This window comes from Sceloporus undulatus, chromosome 1 (genome assembly GCF_019175285.1).
Source record: "Sceloporus undulatus isolate JIND9_A2432 ecotype Alabama chromosome 1, SceUnd_v1.1, whole genome shotgun sequence".
NCBI classification, from domain to species: Eukaryota; Metazoa; Chordata; class Lepidosauria; order Squamata; family Phrynosomatidae; genus Sceloporus; species Sceloporus undulatus.
This window is the reverse complement of record NC_056522.1, coordinates 153,996,114-154,018,947: the sequence shown is the minus strand read 5'-3', so window position 1 is coordinate 154,018,947 and position 22,834 is coordinate 153,996,114.

The following is a 22,834-nucleotide window of genomic DNA, read 5'->3' as shown; positions in this document are numbered from 1 at the left end:
GGTCACTTTGGAGTTATGCTGTTTAAATGATGCATGCGTCCTAAGAGTCCAGAAGCCACGCCAAGGGCATGCTCCAGTCCTTAGGTCTGGAGCATGGCTTTGGCACGGCTTCGGGACTCTTAGGAGGTACGCCTCATTTAATCAACATACCTCCAAAGTGACCCGAAGCAGATATATTTTGGCCTGTATGTACGGGTCCACTATCATTGCATTACATTATTTTCCAGTTATTAACCCAAACATCTTCTTTCAATTCACCAAAAGAAAACCCCCTTCTTTTTTTCCATTATAAAATTGAACATCATATATTCTGATATATATTGCTTCCATCTATTACAGTTCCACTTTTCTTTATACTTCTGTCCATATGCAATTATTGCATGTGCTGCTACAATTAACTGCTTGATTAAATATTCCTCCTTCTTCTGTAATCTTATATTCCTAATATTACCAGTTATACATCTTTCTGTATTTAATTGAATTTTACTTTATGAATTTCTTGTTCTATTTCTTTCCAAAATCTTTGAACTTTGCAGCACTCCCACCACATATGGATATATGTTCCTTTCTTTCCACACCCATGGCATGTGGTCTTCCTCTCTTTCTCTTGCCTTCTACCTTCCCTAGCATTATCATCTTTTTTAGTGAGACAGGCCTTTTCATGATGTGGCCAAAGTACAACAACATCGGTTTCTTCATCTTTGCTTCCAGATAGGTTTCAGGTTTGATCTCGACAAATTTTGGAATCCTCTAACTATGCATGGCCCTCCTTCTGCACCATACTGTATCTCAAGGGTGGGTAGACCTAGAAAGACATGTGACCCCCCAAAAGGCTTCTGGACTCCATGAACTGTTTATTTTCAGACTTTCCCACCTCCAAGGATTATGTTTCCTCTCCTAGACGCCCCCAGGAGAGTTGATTTACCTTTTCAGTAGGTTGCTGGCCTCCCTTGGTATCTACTGGGGTTTGGTTTAAGGTTCTCCTGTGGATAGCAAAAATCCATGGATGCTCTAGTCCCTTTATATTCAGTGATGCAGTAAAGCAGTGCCTCTTACATAAAATGGCCAAATGAAGGTTTGGAATTTTTTTGGTTGAATATTTTCAAGCAGTGGGTGGCTGAATCCATGGGTGCAACAACAACAAAAAAAAACAAAAACAGAATACAGAGGGTCAACTGTACTATACAAACATTGCTCAAGATGGATCACTGTAGATACATCTCTGGATGCAACCTCCAAAAGCCAGGCAACCCCACCAACATGGGGATTTCTGTAGTGCTGGAGAACAATGCAGTAAGTGAAGAAATACCCAGTTCTCTCTTGGCAGTGGGGTGTTTTGTGGGAGACAGCCCACCCTGCTGGTCAATAGTCCATGCTAGCAGAACGTTATAAAGACTTTAGATAAGAATTAGTATCTAGCTTTCTTCTCCTGCCCAGCTCTTTTTCATGTCTTTTATTTATATTTTTTAACCCAGATGCAAAGCTTGGGAAAGAAACTTTTAGTAGTACAACTCCCAAAAGGGGAATTCTGGGATATATGGCACAAAAATATAACTTTACTCACAGCGTATAACTACTCTCAGGGCCTTCTTTTGGCTAAGTAATAAATGAAAAAAAAATGTTCAACAAATAAACCAGCTGCCAGTGTAGCATTCCAGATGTTGTTAGACTGTTTTGGCTTTCAGCAAAGATGGACAACATAGCTAGTGATGAAGGACAATGGGTTCTGCAGTGCAACACCATCTGAATAGCCATAAATTGAATGTCTCAGGTCTCTTTGAAGCCCATAATTGCATGGAGAATTATTTTTGTTTGTTGATGGCACAAGTCATAGAATCACAGAAGGCTGTCTTATATTGAGTCAAACTCTTGACTCCTCTAGATTAATTCTGTTGACATTGACTGGTAGCAGCTCTCTGAGGTTTCAGTGAGAAATCTTTTATTGCCCTAGCAGGAAATGCCAGGATTTGAATCTGGGGCCTTCTGCATTCAAAGCACATGCTCTGTTGCTGAGTCCTAGATTCACTCATCCACGAATATGTCTACATTCTTTTTAAATCTGCTATTGTTCTTCACATTAAAAATAAATGCAGTTTTCTTTTTCCACAGTGCTAATTGTTCAACATAGCCAATGAAATTAGTAACAGGTTGTAATGTACGTAAAAGTTTATTCGGTCATTGACCAGCAAAAGTAACAGGTTCTCTATGCATGAGCACAGAGTACATATGTACTATTCCAGAAAGAAGAAGAAGGGGAGTGGTTGCTCTTCTAGGAATGAGAAGGGTTACATTGTTCTGGTCTTACACTGGAACTGATATTCAGAGCAGTAATAAATCATGGATTTGGTATGACAGGCAGGATTAGCACAGGTGCTTTACAAGCCATTCTTCCCTCGTCCTAACTCTTCTGCAGCTACTAGTAGATGTCAGTAGATGCAATGCTTGGAGGGAAGAGTCAAATACCAAGAGCCCAAGAAAAGGAGAGGCTTCCAGATTAACTGAGCAGATGCAAAGGGAAATGCCTAGCTACTCTGCAAAGTTCAAACTCCTCCAACAACATGATTTAAAGCTACCAGACAGCAAGAGAACATGGGGGGGGAATGTAGCAGAGCCAATTGGGTTGCACGTAATTCTTCATGCTATCACCCTTCAAGAGCAATCCTTTTCCAGTTAATTCTTTTTTAAAAAATGCTGAATGTCTAGAGGCCCACCATCAGAAGAATAGAAATGCTGTTTAAAATACCATTTGAAAAGACATCTGATGTGCATCATCTGCTTCCACTCTGGCTCTGAAACAGCCATTGATGTATGCATCGCTAAGATAAAGCCAGAGCTTGGAAAAGTTGGCTTTTGGGACAACAGCTCCCAGAAGCCCCCTTTTTCACACTCTGGGTAAGGTATAACACTGGAACAGGCAAGACATTAAACTGAAGGGGGATTTCATCTCAGTAAATGTTTTTGTTTAGAACTGGACTGAAAGACCACAGTCCTGTATCCATTGCTGTGTGTTGAAGCTAAGTTGGAAATCACCACTCGCTGGAAGAGCTCTGTTACTTCACAATCAATTTCAGATGACCTGATGGAGACTTTTCTGCAGTTTCCCCTTCTCTTCCCCTCACCTTTGCACTACAAATATGTAACACTGGACTACATTAATAATGTTTATGGTCTTGCTGGAAGGGATTGTAACAAGGGGAAGCACTATTGACCTGTCACCTGCATGTCCTCCTGACTTCAGCTCTTTTTGCATGCTTCCTTGGCCAATACTGCTGCTAGAAGCATGCCATCAAACTCGCAGTGACATGAATGAAACCCATTTCCTTCCATTGCCATCTGAAGCGGAAGAAGATACTCTGGCCCCTCCAGGGTGTATGGTTGTATGGCATAGGATGGCACTCTATGACCATCCTGTACCATAGACAGCCATTGCAGTTGTTGCCAAATGTTGGTGGCAACTGCATTAGCAAAAGGGACCTCAAAGATAATGGTCAATTTGTGATGGCTGCTGATTTGCAGAAGGAGTGCAGCCCTACTGGGAAGTCCAATTTGTCTCTGTGTTTGAAGCCTGCACTATCATAATCAGTCACTAGATGGAGGTCTTCTCTAACCACTGCACATGAAATGGACACAGTAGATATTCGATGGTGATGTGCACCATGCCAGAATGTAAACCTTGAGATGTCAGTGCCCATGAGTACACTGAGATATTGTGGTCACAATGCATCCAACTTTGATTGGAACATGAAGGTTTCAGGGCATCAAACTAAGGATTCTAACCTTTGCAGTGTAGTGCTTTCATGGGGGGGGGGGGGTGTTACAAAGAAGAAGACTTCCCAAATCAGTTTCAGATATATGTATTTTTAAACAAATAAATAAATCAATTTGCTGGGTTTTTTCTAACTATTATGAAAAAAATGATACATGAACAAATAATGGTGGACCCAACACTGGAATTATACATACTGTACAACTATGTTCCATGTTGGGGTCATGAAATAAGCAGAATCTCTTTCCTGGACACAAGCATTATTTGTCCCCATTTTATAGCTGCAGAGGCAGAGAAGACCAGTCCACAAAGTAGTTACAAATAATAATAAAAAATGTCAGTCAACAGGTGTACTGAAGGACCCAGTTTACAAAAGCACACTATCATTATATAATGAGCTAATCTCACATAGCAACTTGAAAAGAATGAGGCTATTCAAATAGCTCTCCTAGAACTACTAGGTTTTGGGAAATAATATTGTTGTTCTGAATTCCACAGACAAATTTAATTTGCCCCCTGTTATTCCCAGGCAAATTCCAGCAACACTTAGTACCACTCTCATGCATATGCATAGTAGAGATGTGGGGAGGGGCTCTTATCTACCACCACTACCCACTACCCTATTACCGTGCCTTTTCCACATTCATAGCTTTAAATGTAGGGATGAAGCTGTTCATCTAATCTGCCTATATGGGAGCAGAAAAATGCAAAGCATAAAATCCTTTTGTATGCAGATATATTGGAGAATGAAATGCATACTCCTATCCCAGGTTGTGCAAAAATAGTCTTCCAAGTGTTGGCAAAAACTCTCATCATTGAGCATGCTGTATAGAGATGATGTGAGTTGCAGTCCCTTAACATCTGGAGCACTACTGTTTGCCCATCCTTGTCATTAGTTGGATGCAAGACTTAGGGTGTATCTGCACTGTAGAATGAATACAATTTGACACTGCTTTAACTGGCATGACTCAATGTTATGAATTTCTAAGATTTATAGTTTTACAAGGTCTTTAGCATTCTCTGTCAGGGAGCTCTGGTGCCACAACAAACTACAACCCCCAGAATTTCATAGCAATGAACCATGACAATTCAAGCGATATCAAACTCCATTATTTCTGTAGTGCCAGTACAGCCTTAGAAAGACTTAGAACATCCCTACTGACTTCTATGAAATTCATAACTTGACCCATTGGATTCAGCGAGTCCAGTTTGAATAAGTTTAGATTCCATCCAGCATTTAGTTACTGTTACTCATTCAAGGATGTCTCTGAGCCAAGATGCCATAGATGTCAAAACATCTGACTGTCTCAAAAGTACTACAAAATTACTTTGCATGTGAATGAGGCAAGTCACTGACCAGTGATATGAAGCACACTCTTTCCTGTCTACCTTAATGTCATTACAGCTGCCCCAACAATAAGCAACAGCGCAAGTCATAGCATGCACCAGCACATGGACCATGTGATATTCCTCCTCCAACGTTCACAGAGGCCATAGCCTGTTACAAGAAAACGAAATAAAGTTACACTTACATGACAAAAGGAATAATGATGTCCCTAAGTAAATTATAATCATAATGTAACACAGGTATGGCTTTGCAATTGCAAAAGGAGCTAATTACAAGTTAGCGATCTATAACTAGTTGCTTTCAAGCTCTACAAGGCTTAGTTGCATTAGCAATCATGCAAGTTTAGCTGATGGTGAAGAAAGCTAGGAATTGCAGTCCAACAACATCTGGAGGTCAGCAGGATTCCCACCTCTGGACAAAAGCACGATCAATTCAGTCTGGGTCTAACCAACTGTAAGGAATCCTACAAGTGCAGGAATGAATTCTCAGAATGAATAGTGGTGACTTCTGGAAATTTCCTGCTGTTTCAAAGGATGCTCCAATATCGGCAGCCAAGAGTAAAATTAAGAGCTGCACAAACGATGGTACATTTGCAGATGCATTAATCAAAAGCCACTTTGATCCCTCAATGTGATTCAAATAAGGCACTTGATACCTGACACCACTCCATAGCATGCAGCTCTAATAAAATTTTGGCCCATACATATATCTTTATAAATATGAAAGAAGAGGTGTGCTAAAGAAGTTGATTAATAAGCACCATGGCTCAAGCAGCCTTGAACATCTGTGAGTTACACTCATCTATTAAATTATACCAATCTGTATTTTAATAAGTAAAAGATACCTGTGCTGCCATCCATCAAAATAAACTCAGGAAACACTTAATATTATCATCATTTTTCTTGGTTGAACACAACTTATGAAATATGAATCCAATACGAAGAATGCTGTACTTGCTGTTATGATCAAATATGTTTTTACAGGTGCACCAAATATTCCGTTTTCATTTCACTTTCAAACTGTTGAAAATATAAAGCATGTTTTATGTTCCATAGGTAGGCAATATTGCTTCTTCCTCTCCACCGCCCCCTTCCCCACATGGCACCCATTATTATTGAATGATTACCACATCTTCCCCCCTCCCCTCAAAACAGGCCATACAAGTAGCTTAGTAATGAAAAGACAGATCTATGGAACAAAGAGCATTTAAAACGTTTCTAGCATTCTTTAGCATTGTTGTAGCTGAGGCACAAAATTACACAAAAAGTGTACAAATGTTGAGAAATAAAGTGTGTGCATTTGGTTAGGTCAAGCTCCGCCACATAAATTTGTATGCACAGACACAGGCACACATACAAGGATATTTCATATCCTTTCCATGGTTCCATTACATCTCACACCAGGAAAAAATGGTATTTTCACAGGGAGACAAATAGCTTAGAATATTTCACAATGGCGGGATACAAACCGCCATATAGTACGTAGGGTTAGGAAGGGGCGGTGCTTCCGCACCCGCCTAACCCTAGTACGTATACAATACGTACAAGATGGCGGCGCCCCTTCCACATGGGCGCCGCCATCTTTACGTACTGGACGCATAGTGTCCAGACGTGTCGCGGGGCCTATGATGTTGCGAATGCGCCAGCGGCGCCTCGCGACATCATAGAGGCGCCGCAAAAAGAAGCTCCGAAATGGAGCTTCTTTTTTGCTCCGCGCGGGAGCCGCGCGGTTTGGCTGCTACGGCTCCCTTGTGGAGCAAATGGCGCTGGTGGGGGAACGCCGCAAAGCGGCAGTTTGTATCCCGCCAATGATACTTTAAAAACAGTTATTTACGTCTGGTTTATACTATCCATCCAAACCAGAAATGCCCAGAGGTTTCCATGTAGGTAGTGAGGTGGGGCCACCTTAGATTTTTATTTCAGCCTTCAAATCACTTATCCAAGGTTCTTAACCTATTTGGGGGTAGAAATCATGACCTTGGATAGTTCGAAGTCCAGAATAAAACTGAAAGTGGACTCACTGTTCTACTGACATGAAGCCACTAGACAACCCTGATCCCAACAGGTAGTGATGTTTTAGCAGCTAATATGGTAACTGGATGCCAGGGGACCACATGTAGCCCATAGCGTGCAGAGGGGGTTTATTTCCAAGAAGATCTGAGCCTCTAGATTAAAATCAGAACGACTAATAAAACTTTGTGCAAAGGGAAAGAAATAAAGTTCTTAAGTGGACAAACAAAACAGTAACATGAAATGATGAAAATAACTTTTTAAAACTGGAAGGTTGGCTGTTTTGTATGAGCTTTGCAGGTAAAAATGGATTAAAGAAGGAAGTGAACCATTTTGAGAGAGAGGAGTTTGTTTTGGCTGAGAGAGTTATATCATTGAAAGCACAATTTTGGAGGACTTTTTTGATGAGAAGACTGGAGGCATTAATGAAGATGCAGAGGAGATGAACAACATTGAATACAGAGCAGAGAATAACATATGGAAAGATTTTGGAAAGAAAAACTATATCATTTTGTGGTTACATAGATTTCTGGAAGCGGGAAAATGGGGATAAAAAGTATAAAAATTAATAGGAATGCCCTCCTCGTCTTTTCTGTAATCTGTTGATTGATACCCAATGTGTGAGAATGCAAAGGTTTGGCAAAAAAATGAAGATGATATTTAAGTAGGTAAGAGTAAACAAATAAGGATTGGTTTAAGATGTTAATATGGGGTTCACAGATTGGAAGTTGGTTTAATGCAAAGAAAGTGGTCATAAGCTTGTTGATATAAGAAATTATTGAAAAGAGGGAAATGTTATTATGGTTGCCCTATATATTTAGGATAGCTGTAAATATGGAAATGGGGTGTATAGATAATTAACTAAGGACAGCCAAAATTCTTTGTGGAGGGTTGAGAGACATAGTTGAAGTTATGATAGACTGATGTTAAATAGGGAATTAAAGGAGGTAATTTGATTAGTTTAAAGTTATCCAAAAGTTAAGTATCTAAAGTTAGGAAGCAAAGTGTTAAGGCTTTGCTTAATTTAGGGCAGAGTAGGAGTAATAGCAATAACTGAAGATTACTAATCTTTTCCAACAAATATATATATAACATTGTGACTGTCTGCAGGGAGTGTGTGTGTGTGTGTGTATACAATTATATCAACTTTGTGATCGTTAAGAAGAGTATTTTATGGAAAGGTGGTTAATCATTTAGTTTTAGTGTATGAGAGAAGCATTTTAATTTTTTATGGATTAACATAAGTTATCCACCACTGAAGAGAAAGTTGGAAGTCTCTTTTATCTTTCATGTACTTGCTTTCTTTCTTTTTTGATATCTACTTTTTTCTTTTTCATATTTCCTCCCTGTTGTTCTTTACATTTTTATGGTTTTTGTAATATCAGGAAATTTGTAATGAAAATAATGTTTAAATAGGAAAATGCTATCCTAGTTGGGGAAGGGCTGTGTTACACAAATGTAATGTGCGCATTCACTATTTTGATAGCAACCCTTTCTGTTTAACTTGAGGGAAAGCCTTTGCATGCTCCATTCATGCTTCAAAATGCGAGAAAAATGCAGCATACTGTGCTCTTAACAGGTGAGTTATTGTAGCAATGTGTTGTTATTGTATGCCTTCAACTGGGGTGTCTTGGCAAGATATGTTCAAAGGGGGTTTGCCTTCCTCTGAGGCTGAGATAAAGAGACTAAACAGACTGGCATAAAACGCCAGCATCAGGGTGGAGTGGGGGCGTAGTGACTGCATGCCACTCTGCCCTGATGCTGGCACCATGCCGCCCACCTGACCACACAGCAGGTGGCATCATGCCACTTTTTTGGCGCAGCGTTTAGATGTGCTGCACCAAAGAAATGCTGAAAAGCCACAGCTGCTGTGGCAAGGGTGCCCTTTTACCACTCTAAAAAGGAGTGGCATATTGCCAGTTCTTTTTGGCATGGTAAAGCACTGGGTTTGGCCTGTCGTGTACGGTTGCTGCAGGCCCAATCAAGCACTGAAAGGGGAAGCATCAAACTACCATTTCAACACCATCTGTTTTGCCCCAAAGTGAGTTACCCAAAGTCACCCAGTAGGTTTCCATAGTTGAGCAGGGATTCAGACCCTGGTCTCCAGAGTTGTAGTCCAACACACAAACCATTCTCGATTTGCGTTGGCCACTCTTGCTGGTGTCCTGTTATGTATCTTTGCAATTCAGTAACTGGGTTTCATAGTGCCTCTGTTACTTAGTTAAGTGCACACAAATTTACATTGGGTGAAAAGTCCAGCCATGGTAGATATTATCTAAGGCCAAGCAGATTGTATTAGCAACCGAGCTCCTCTCTCTGATCCATTGGCAGTGGAAAAATTAAATAACAATAAATTAATACCCCTCTGTATTACAATTCCAAAGGGCTGCTGTCTGAAGTAGGTGCCTCACTCCACCTGACTGTACTGGATCTGGTGGGTCATTAGAAGTTCTGCCAATTCAATGACTTTTTCAGTTTCTTCACCTGCACACCAGGAAAGAACTAGCGACTAAATGCCTGCATGCTGTATCACTGCTAAATAAAGGTAATTGTGTCTTGGTGGATGAAGGTGTAGAAATGTAATCAACAGAAATACAGTGGGGGAAAACACAGTTTTCCATCTGCCAGATATACAAGGGTGCATTTACGGGAGGGCAAAATGAAGCAGCTGTGCCACCAAATAATTCTGCCCTCACCATGAAGTTTTTCTTCAGTTCCCAAATGTGTAGTATTTCAGTGACTGAAAACTTCAACCATGTATTTAAAAATACAGTTTAGCTATCTAAAGAAAAAGTGGCAGGAAAGTTACCAAGGAAATGTGAACACAGCAGATGAAAGAATTCTAGATGTGAAAAATTTTCCTTGACACTCTCTGCAATGCTGGAAATTTGAGGACTGAATGCAAATTTCCATTGAGGTGGTAAAATTATTATTTGAGGGAACAACACTTTCATTTTGCCTCCCCACCATAGCTAAACCCTTGCAGAAAGTTAGTAAAGATTCTAGAAAACACATTGCGATTGAGTGTTCACAGAATTCACGCCACACAAAACCTAAGCAGCACCATTTACATTCCCTTTGTGTCTCCTCAGTGCACAGGACTCCAATTTATTTACATTTCTGTTTGTTCTAGCACCTTATTACTTGTGTGTCATGAATGCTCTCCCCCTTCCCTAGTTATATTTCACCCATCACATTTGGTTTCAGTGGCTCAAAATCTGGGCCCAACTCAATAGCAAAGAGGAAAGCATCAACAGCATTGCACTCGCACGCCATAAAAAAGTCATCTTTGAAAAGTAAATGTAACCACAATTTGTTTTAAAAACAAATTGAACTGAGGAGTGCGGGATCACTTCAAGGGTTGGGGTTTGTCATTCCACCCCCATCACACCCCAAGAAGGAAAAAAACAACTATCATCAAAGCACTCGTTCAGTACAGGTGCAACCAACATTGAAATTGCGGCCCTGCCAAAATTCCAGCTGGGGTGATGTCAGCTCTATTAATGGGGACTTGGAAAACAGCTGATGGGAGGACAGAGAGGGGGAAACTGGAAATACAAAGTTCCACAGAGTGGGAATAGCTTGGCAATGGCAGAAACAGCAGGGCAGTCAGAGCATGGCATCAGGAATGGAAATTAATTAACACATTAAACAGCTTGAGTTTATGTCATTTACTCAAGAGAATAGCCTAGATTAGTTCAGTCAAGCTAATGGAGGGAAGAGAAAGTGAAGGCAATTAGCACTAGAAGTACTATATACGTATGTCATTTCTCGGGGTAAAAGATCTTTGCTTAGGAAAAAAAAAGTCTCCAAGAACTGAGAACTAAAACTGAGTGTTTTAAGAGTAAAAATACAAAGAGTGAGAGTAAAATCGTAAAGGATTTAAATGATAGCCCCATGCAGAATCAGAACCATTTGTCTAGCATGGTAGTGTAGTTTTTTTGTTGTTGTTGCTGTTAGTGTTATGTGCCTTCAAGCTGACTGCAACTTATGGCAACCCTGTCTCAGGGTTTTTCTTGGCCATGTTTATTCCAAGGAAGTTTGCTACTTCCTTTCCCCTAGGCTTAGAGAATGTGACTTTCCCAAGGTTACCCAGTGGATGCCAATTCTGGTCTCCCAGAGTCCTAGTCAAGTACTACTTGGCTCTTCCTGATAGTACAGTTTACTATATTAACCAAGAGCATAGGGTGCAAAGTCTATAGAAAGAGCAGAGAATTGCATATAGGGTGGAACCATTCTATATGTCCAAGAGGCCATAGTGATAAACAGACCAGAAACCTTCAAAGTGGCTGACTCCTCCCCCAAACCATGTGGTGAAAAGTGGATACAAGGTATGAAGAATATGTCACTGCTCCCTCCAATCAAAGTGCTCAGAATGATATTGAGATAGAGAAGAAAACCAAGGAGGCATTCAGTGGATAAAGTGTTGTACTGATGCATGACTAGAGTTACGTGCCCATACACTGAATAAACCACCTCCCAGTCATGAGAAAGAGGTAACCAACAATAGGAAATGAGGCCAGACTTAATCCTAAGTAGACCCAGGACTGGCTATATGTGAAAAGTTTTGAACTAGCTGGAAATATTGACTATGGCAAAGGATATGCCAGTAGGAAACTATCAAAGGAGTTCAGCACAGTCACATTTTACTTGTCCAAAATGAAGGGCCAGACAAAAAGAAAGTTGCATTTTTGCCAAGTATTTCAATTTATTTGGAGTACTTTAAACAGAGGACCAGTTGAAGGTTCTGGAAACCATGCCCTATGAGGAACGACTTAGGGAGCTGGGGATGTTCAGCCTGCAGAAGAGAAAGTTAAGAGGTGATATGATAGCCCTGTTTAAATATTTCAAGGGATGTTATATTGAGGAGGGAGCAAGCTTGTTTTCTGCTGCTTCATAGTCTACGACCTGGAACAATGGATGCAAGCTACAGGAAAAGAGATTCCACCTCAACAATAGGAAAAACTTCCTGACAGTAAGGGCTGTTCAACAGTGGAACACACTCCCTCTGAGTGTAGTGGAATCTCCCTCCTTGGAGGTCTTTAAACAGAGGCTGGATGGCCATCTGTTGGGGATGCTTTGATTGTGATTTCCTGCATGGCAGGAGGTTGGACTGGATGACCCTTGTGGTCTCTTCCAACTCTATTTTTCTATGATTCTATGAATTAAAATTAAAATTCTGAATGGATTTGAGTATAAACAAGTACAAATAAATGAGCACTGGGACAAAAAAAATCTCACCTCCCATGATGGAGGTGTACTAAAACTGTGCATGATGTGGTGAAAATGACATCTAATAGTAAATCCTGGGGCCGTCCATGGAAGATGAATGGTGGTAGATTCAGGACAGTAAAAAAAAAAGTTCTTCACATAGTACATAGCTAAAGAAATGCAGTTCTCTATCAGTAGTCCTTTTGACAACTGTCAACTTAGGTGGCTGTAAATTCATGGCAAAGCAATGTCTTTCAGCCACTATCACTGTGTGTCTGTATGCCAGTTGTTGGGGAATCGCCAGGAATTTATGGCTTATAATATGGTCCTCATGTTCTGCTTGCAGGCTTCCCAAAGGTACCCAGTTGTTCACCGTGGATACAGAATGCTTGGCAAGGCAATAATTTGTTCTTTTCCAACTAGAGCTCTTTTCATGTTCTTAATGTGAGACAGCTTATTTCCCTTGATGGGAAAAAGTGATTTTATTTGTGTGATATTAAGAAGTGTATTATGGCATGCATGGTACAAGAGAGATGCTTTTCCTTCACAGTAAATGAAGGTAGAGGAGAAAACACCACTCCTTGAGTTTACCAGAAACAGTCACATACAGCTCCCAACTGATACCACTCAGACACATCATCAATAAACTACAACCCATTCTGGATAATAATGGTGTTTTACAGAGCGCCGCTGTTTGCTCCATGAGGGAGCCGCAGCAGCCACACTGTGTGGCTCCCACGCAGAGCAAAAAAGAAGCTCCAAAATGGAGCTTCTTCTTGCATTGTGCTAATGATGCCGCCAGGCGCCAATGGCACACTCACAACGTCATTAGTGCCGTGTGACATGCGGGCGCACAGCGTCCGCTACGTCAATATGGCAGCGGCCGTGTGGAACGGCCACCGCCATATTGTACGTATTAAATACATACTAGGGTTAGGGGGTTGCAGAAGCACCGCCCCTTCCTAACCCTAATACGTATTTAATACGTATTTTTTGGCAGTCTGTAACCCGCCAATGCCACTCTTTCCTGGTGGCAGACCTTTACTCACCAACAGACAGCCTCCAAACCTCAAACAGGTATTCACCCACAGGAGATACATGACTCAGATGCAGACACAGGTACTAAGCCTTGCCACAAACCATGATGCCAATGAATCATGTATCACACAGACAACATACATCACACAGATTTAAGGTAGATTGGAAAAAGAAGCAACAGAATTGGAGTTCATCCATAAACTACAGTCCCTCAGCAGTGGATTGAACAAGGATAATGGCTTCCTGGCTCACTACACACATGTCAACATTACCTGACCCCATCCGAAAAGGGGGGGGGTCCTACACTCATCTGTTTTCCCCACCTACAGGCTAGTTTCCAAAGCCAAACTGGTCTTGCCACTTCATTTCCATATGGAGACTCTATCCAAACTTTTGTTCCACTTGATAAGCAATTTCTGAATGTATGTTCTCTTTCAAACTGAGAGGATGACACATATCTTCCAAATTACCCACTGTTTGCAAGCTATAAGCCTGGATGATAAACTTCAGTGCAAGTCATCTCAAATGAACGATGTGTAGACTAACATATTTCACCCCAAAGTGGCTATTTAAGAAGTGAGAAAGGCTGGAAAATTCATCACGCCAGCTTGGCACAACTCAAATTAAACAGCAAACAATGTTTACATGGAAAGAAATAGCAGAAGAGAACTCCTGCATGCCTAAAGCAAATACAGCTAAGAGACAACATATGATTTGTAGTGTCACACAACTATAAATGTTTCCCAGACAAACATGCTTAGAAGACAGCTTGATTTGATGGTGAACATATGATGTTGAATTACATCTCTTATAATAGTGGATTTCTAGACATAGGTATGAAGGCATCCTCCAAATGAAAGGCACAAGAAATGGAAGAAAGACATGTGGGTAGCAAAAAGGTTTCTTCTGATTTCTTTTCAGCAGGGCCCCTCAGTCCTATGTGTAATTGGATTTGTGAGTTTTTGAAAATCCCAGGTTTTGTTCCTGTGCAAACCAATTTTATTTTGGAGATCCCCATGACATTTTCTTCATTTCAAAGTATTTCCTGGGAGCTCTCAGCATTACCAAGGACTTTGAATTCCTTCTTCCCAGATCCATTAACATTAACCCAGAATTTTCTGAGAGATACCTTTCTGAAATCAAAGAAGTGTATTATAAGCACCCAGGTTATAATTCACTGATGATACTTCATCCAGTGCCACATCTCAAGAATCATGTATCACACAGACAACATACATCACACAGATTTAAAGTTAAAGCGTACTATCACAAAATATGGCTCACTTAGGATGTAAGTTCTTACAGATCAGGAAGACAGGAACCACAAGGCTGTTTTTTATCCAAGGCCATTATTACCCACAGATTAATCTTTTCAAATCCTAGTGGCTATAGAGTACTATTTCTCATCCATTTCCACTCAATAGCCTACCTCCAAAATTACTACATAAAATTATTTAGACATTGTGACTGATACAACATTTAAGCAGATAATAATGGCCTTAGATAACAACAGTGTTGTGTTTCTATTTTGCTTTTGTTGAAAATGTTGCTGGTGTTATGTTGCTTTTGGACAGTACTTCAATAAATGTACTGTTTATTGTATAATATTGTTTATCCTGTGCTTATATAGATGTGATATAATACAGTTTTTTACAGTGGTGGAAATCACGTAGCCCTACAGATGTTGTTGAAAAACTCCCAGCTTTCTACTGCATTGACTATGGTAGCTAAGGCTGCTGGAAGGTTGAATCCAACAACTTGTGGAAAAATATGTTATTTCTACCCGGGCCTAAATCCTGTTGTGAGTCCTGCTTAGAGTAAACCCATTCAATCAATGTAAGATTTACCCACATGTTGACTCACTATTTAACCATTGACTGAATAGGTCCACTCTAGTTGGGACTAACCAACAGGATGCCAGCTCTGGTTTGTTATAGTAAATACATTTTATGCCTTGCCTAGTACATGCTGTCAAGCATTTTGTGGGGGAGGGGGGACGACTTTCTCAGGTGTTGTTTGGTGAATATAAAGACGCTTCCTGTGTCTAGTTCCTGAGATATACTGTGCGCCCTTAGCATATATGGGATCCGTTCCGGACCCCACTGCATAAGGAAAAAAATGTGGGACCTCAAGTCACATTTGTTTCAATGGCTGTGCACTTCTGCATATGGCACTGCATATGCGCCATGGGTGCACACACCATTTTAACATCCGTGGCTTGCTGTCCATGTAAGCATAAAGCCACAGATGGTAAGCCCATGTATGGGATGGGTGCACTGTATCACACTCTGGCATGGAAAAAAAAAAGAGAAGGTGGAAATATATAGGCTCACACTTCATACTGCTACAAATTTGTGGGCATCTATCTAAGCTTTCTTGTTTTGCTTTTTTGGCTGAGACTCTCAGAATCCCCCAACCAACATGGACATAAATTTGAAAGGTTCTAGCTCTTTCCTCAAGTACTGTTCAGAAACCTCTGCACAATATTGTTAGGGTAGGCCAACACTGGGAGTCTAGGACAGACCTTCCAGACGTTTTGGAGTTTAGACCACAACTCCCACAATTCCTCCTGATTGGGCATGTTGGACAGGGTTCCTGGGAGCTGAACTCCAAAACATCTGGAAGGCAAAAGTTTCCACACCCTTGACCTAAACAAAGTATAGATGAGCAGCCTCCCACTTCTGCCAATAGTGGTGGTGGCTTCTGTCTTGGTGTTTGTGCCAGCTAACACTGTTGGAGCAGGGGAACATGGTCCTCATTCTGTGAGGCCATCCAGAGTCCAGTTCTTCTGTATTCTCCATTTGCACAGGTTTGGGATCTTAGTACCTTGCATTTTCTGAAACTCTAAATATGGAAAGTATTAAAATAACTGTGCAACTCTACCTGATTGGAAGCACATTTTGCTGTAGATATGATCTGTATTACCAACAAAATAAGTATGTATAGGGCCTGTTTTAAATTAAGTTATCCTTTTGTCCTTTTTCTCTGCTTATTGTTATGTAACAGTTGTGATGGTGAAATGCGTAATGACTATTCCGGACAGTATGATAGAGCATCATATGGCATTTATATTGGACTGTAAAGCACTGTAAACATATGAAAGTCATTTACAGTTACAATTAAACTTCTAAACAAAGAGCTTCATAAATATTTCATTGGTGAATGAAGCATCAAACAACTACCTGAGGGCTGATGGAACAGGGAGGTAGCGTGTGCATGTATATGTTTTAAAAAGCAAGCATAATGCATTAAATAAAGCTTTAATAAAAATACCGCAGCTCTGAGAACCGGTGTGTTAACTCTTCTTGACAGTGGGGCTGTTAAAACACATCCTACAGTCAGCTCTTTCTTTTGCTGTATCTTAAACAGCAAGGTATTTGACAACTCTGGCTCTGTAGTCAATTGTGGATGCCTTGTTTATAGCTAGTATTTCATTATTCAGTTTCAAAGCTTAATTATTTATTATTAAATGCACTTTGTGAATCTAAAAAAATGCTATAATGGATACAAATAAAGAAATAATTATGCATGCTTTCAGATGTTGCATCACCAGCAGCTGGTGGACCAAGCGAGAGATACTGTAGTAATGAGAGGATGAACTTTTTCTTAAAACTTTTTAGGGTATAATCCTATGGTCCCTGGGAGGATATATTCATTGCATATTGTGTCCCTGCCCATGAAGTAGAGAAAAGATGGAGGAAGAGACTGTCCAACTGAGTTTCCTCACTCAGGGCCTAAACATACAGCCTCAAAGAAGCGGTGTCATGCCACGTCTTTCAGTGCCAGATAGGGGCCGCAGCAACCACATGGCGTGATCCCAAACCAGTGCTTTGCCAGCAGTAAAAGAAATGGCAAAATACTGCTCCTTTTAGAGCCAGCAAAAAGGCACCCTTGCTGTCACAGCAGCACTTTTCGGCATTCCTTTTGGCATGCAGCATATAAATGCCACACCAAAAGAGTGCCGTGATACTGTCCGCTATGCGGTTGAGCGGGTGCTTTGCTGGAAGTGGTGTTGGGGCATGTGTCATTAAAACACCATCTACGCCAGCACTTCAAGCCAGTATGTACAGCCCCTCAAGCAGTAGGAAGCTCTTGCACTTTTGCTCTCCTAAAGGGACATGCTGGGGTTATGGCAAGGCTTCCGGACTCTTGGGACGCATGCATCATTTAAACAGCATATTTCCAAAGTGACCCGAAGCAGCTTTACTTTGGCCTGTGTGTCCTTCTAGCCTAGTATTATCTGTAATAGCCTCCCCCATCTGGTGTCCTCCAAATGTTTTGGATTCCATTTTTCTTCAGTCTCAGCCAACATAGCCAAGGGCTGAAAATATGGAAGTGTAAAAATAAAACATCTGAGGAGCTTCAAAGTGGCAGTGTCTGGTCTACTCTTAAACGTGGTGGCATGCTAGAGTCTTAGGCAGAGGTCTTCCAATGCAATTCCCACCCAGCCTTTCTGAGGAGATTATCACATTGCTTTTAAAGTGCCTTATCCCTGATGAGATAATTTTTAAACCGTGTGTTATCGCACTCACCAGTGGCCGAGCAAATGCAACCTGTATGCAGCCCAGATCCCAGCCGCACTTATTCAGCAACTTTTCAAAAATGGCATAATCTCATTTTTAAAAAGCTGCTGCATATGGATTGCATTCGTTCGACGACTGGTAACTGCAATGACACCTGGTTTTAAAATTAAATGCACCTTTATCCTATCAGGGATAAGGTGCTTTAAAAGCAATGTGATAATCTCTTAACTGGCCTTTTTAACTTTAACTTGCAAGGTATGTGTTCTATCAGTAGTTTACAGGTTATCCCCCTAACAGAACTTGGAAAGCTGTCATTACTCTTATGTATTACCTAATTTTGGTAGGTAGTTTTATTTTATGACATTTGATATCATTTGTTAGCTTTCTTTAAAAAAAAAAGATAAATTGATCCCAAATCCACTGATAGTCTCCTCAAGTAATATATTAAAGTAATGAATAAATATTATAAGTGAATGGTACCTTTGAAAATGTATGCTATGTTACATTACCTTTTAAAAATAATGCTATTACCACTTGACACCCTTCAAAGGGAACATGTTACAGACAGTTATGTATGTCATAGTCTCTTTTCCTCTCTCCTTCCCTCTTTCTCCCTGTCTGTCTGTCTGTGCATGTACAATTCTTTAAGGCCAAAAATGTATTCCAGCAAGGTTCCTGCATCAAGGCTTGTGGGACCAACCATTTAGAGCAGCAATAGATCATGAAAAGCAAAGCTGATTATACATTTAATCTGCCTTGAAACCTATGTGAAATGCTATGATTTAAATTCACAGCAGCAAGTTGTTTCTTCTTGAAAAAATAAATAAATTCCAGTGCCTATTTTTAAAGGCATGATGGATGGTCCCTCAACCTTGTCCAAACTACATGTTCCTAGAGGAAAGCTTTATACGCAGTCTTAAGCTTCATATCAGCTCCATCTTTATATCCAGCCTAATTAATTTTTATTGTGCAGTTTGTTCTCCAGATTTCTTAAACTCAGCCAAAACAATTTGCTGGGACAAGGAGTAAGAATATACACTAGTAAGAATATTTCTCCTGAGGATGGCATCAGGATAGATACAAGAATGAGCTTCTCAAAAAAAAAAAAAAAAAATTCACACCATACTTTTTTGATCAAGTTTCTATGGTAAGCCCATTATTTTTCACACTGACACACTCAAAAAAAATTATTGTATATTACCATCTGATGCTTTGACTGCTGTAATCTGTGAGGAATCCTCTTTACAATTTTTCACTTGGCAATTATTCCTAGGAACAGTTTGGAATAAATCATCATCATCAGTCATCATCATCATCATCATCATCATCATCATCATCATCATCATCATCATTTCTTGTTCTTTTTTTGTTCATGATTTTCCTGAATATTCTTTACAGCAAACCACCCACTGTTTTATTTTATCATCCAGAGACATCTAACAATTTCAATAAGCAAAAAGAAAGAAAGGAGGGGGTTGAGCTGCAGTTTCCACCAACTCTAGTTGGTTAGCTGGCCTACCTAGTATGATGGGTGGTGGGAATTATTATTGTTCAACAGCATCCTCAAATGCTCCCTGTTCTTCATCAGTAGTTTAAAGCAATAGAAGGCAGTGAAGCAAAGTTTGAAAGGAGACCTTTACAAACTGCACAGTTATAGTGTAATGATTCTATCCAGTGTAATCCAAGAATTTGGAGAATTAGAGGCACTAGAGGAGCTCTCTGGCTGAGAATACAGAATGCTCCTTCCTGTACTGCAGATCCCAATATTCCCTAAAATGGAAATGTGGAAGTCAAAGTGTGAAATACATCACTATAATTGTGTGGCATGAAAGGATCCAGTGTTTTGTTATGCTGTCCTACTTCCATATCTTTCTTTTTCTTGTAAATATATCCCCCACTCTGGCTTTATACATTAATGAGAGAGAGAGAGAGAGATACAGAAAAATACGGATATAGTTTGGCCCTAAGACCACCTAATGAGTTCATCATTTGGAACCAAAGACTTCCTGGCTCAAGGACTATAGTCATTTTTCACCACCATTCAATGTGTGTGTGTGTGTGTGCACGCATGCACACGTGCGTGCATGCGCACTTGTTTATGTATATGTGTCTTCCAAAAAAGCTGTCTTTCAGGGCCTTGGATGTATTGAAAATGAAGTACTGAAGGAGTGCAAACAACTGTCCTTGCCCAGGAAAATGGAAAATGCCTTTTCCACTCTGAAACATCTTTGAACTCATGGTTAGCCACTGACAGCTACATATCTGTGCTCTGGCCATGTGCAGCTTTGCCCCTTCATCTGGGTAGCTGCACAGAGGTCAGTTTCTTGGTCATGCTGCAGTATGACAAAAATATAGAACTCAGGAATTGTTATTTATCTGAAAATATGTGACCCCATTCTTCCCAATAGTTTTAAAATGACAAATGAAGTATGTTTAGGATTTTAGGTGTGTTCCATTGTGCTTCACTCATTGTTTCACATCTGTAAAAAGTTCGGCAATGCGTATTCCTTGAATTATGCTGTTTAGAAATAAGCACATGGAAACAATAAACAACTAGATCATTAGTGCACACATTTCCATAATGCATGCATGCTTCTCCCCAATTTTCCACATGGAATGAAGCTAATTCATGTAATTTTCTTGGGACCCAGCCTCCACCTAATTTTCCACATTTTTTACTAGTTGAAGAATTGATTAATACTTTTAAGAAACATCTTGCAATAACATGTACGCATGGAAGAAAAATTAGTGCAGAGCAGTTTTTAAATATTTTTTGAGAGCCAACATTTTTTCCCCTGAAATCAATAGGAGGGTCTTGACTCACATTACAGACAGCTATACAGAATATACAAACTACATATTTCATCAGGGCTCCCAGCTGCTCCAAAGACCCAGTGTTCATGAAACAATCTGTATAATTGGTGGTGGGGGGAACCCTTGCCCAAGCATTCTGACTTACAGTACAAGACCAGAAAGTGATCTCATTTCTCTGCCATACTTTCAGCATAGAGACAACTGTGTAAGATGAGGGCAAACACTTTATCTCTGACACATGGGGTGGGCGAAGAAAAGTAGAATATTTGGCCTTCAGGATGTTTTGGCTTGCAACCACACTATCAGCCACACTCAACATGAGCAGGAGATTGTGGTAGTCATAGTCAAAAACATCTGGAGGGCAAAAATTTCTCCCATCTCTGTGCTACCATGTGACTAACAAAGACGTGTTATATTGGGGTGGTGTATTAAATGGTTAATTTTTTTGCCAGGGTTGCAGCTGAACAGTCTCTTGAGAAGTGTCCTGCACACTTTCTCTGAATATGGAGCTAAGTACTGATAAGCTTTTAGCTAAGCAGCTAATCTTTCTAATAAGGGAAACCTTGTGCAGCATCATGTTAGTGCACAGATTATCTGGCCTGCTTACAATGTAGTTTTGCCCAGATTCTCAGCACCATTCCATCCCTCTGCAGTTCCAAATATCTTTCTTCTACCCACTCCTTACTTTTCACACTGAAATGACTCTTCCAGTAACATAGCTTCGCCTTCAACTTGTTTTGTGTGTAGTCTGTGCTGACTTCTACATCATGGTTTCTTTATTTGTCTACTGCATCATGATCACTGTAGTTGTTGTGTGCCTTCAAGCTGTTTCCAACTTAAGGTGACTCCAAGACAAACCTATCATGGGGTTTTCTTGGCAAGATTTGCTCAGAGTAGGTTTCCCATTGCCTTTCACTGAGGCTGAAAGCATCTGATTTGCCCAAGGTCATCTAATGGGTTTATGGCCAAGTCTCCAGAGTCACAGTCCAACATTCAAACCACTATGCAAAGCTGGCTCATGATGGTACCATGTGTCTAACAACACTTGGCTTTGTTGGGGAGGGACCCTAAAATGAGAACAGAAGAGCTTGAGTTCAACCACTGCCATCTACAGTTGAAAAGGATAAAACATGAAGTGCCAAAGACATCTATCATAAACCTGCCAGTCTACTACCACTCAGAAGACACAATACTAGGATAGATAGGCACCACATAGAGAAAAAGAGAGAGAGAAAGTGAGAGTGAAAATTATCCTAACTGATTCATAGCAGCAATGAAAATTGGATCAATGGTTTAAATATCTGACACATCAGATCACCTGCATATGGACAGCTGGCATACCAGGGAGAATATTTTTCTAGAGACTTTTTTATTGATGAACTAGCTTTCTGTGTAAAAAAAAATTGCTGCTGCTGCTCCTAAAGAACTGTGGCTAAACAGGGATCAAGTGATGATGATGATGATGATGATGATGATGATGATTATCATATTTATTTATTTATTTATTTATTTATATCCTGCCCCTTTGAGGTACACAAACCATCCAACAACTTCCATCCCCAGCTTAAAAAAATAAAATAAATCTGGACCCTTACAATAGGCATCTCCACTGGTATTTACTTGTTGTCTTTTGTTTTTATACAGGACTACACTTATGCTTTAATCAGCAAGTCGTGTTTTGCAGAGCTTGTGACATCCTTACAGCAGAAGAATAGTCTGGATCCAGTTGTTAGTTCCAACTAGAGTAGGCCCATGGAAACAATGGAACTTAGGGTGCATCTACACTGTAGAAATAGTGCACTTTAATGCTATTTATTCTGTTCTATCCTTCAGAATCCTAGGATTTGGAATTTTATGAGGCACCAAGACTCTTTGTCAGAAAAGGCTACAGAACTTGTAAAACTACAGATCCCAAGACCCCATAGATTCAGCAGGTCGATTGGGACTACGAAATATAGGCTAATCATTCTCATATGAGTCTTCTTGGCTAGAAACAAATACAGTCATGGAGAGGATACCACCATGCAGTGAGTTCAGTCACACACACACAAATACACAATTTGCCCATATGAGAAGGAGAAAAGTTCACTTGTGCCGGCTAGCTGGTTGAAAGGGATGCAATACA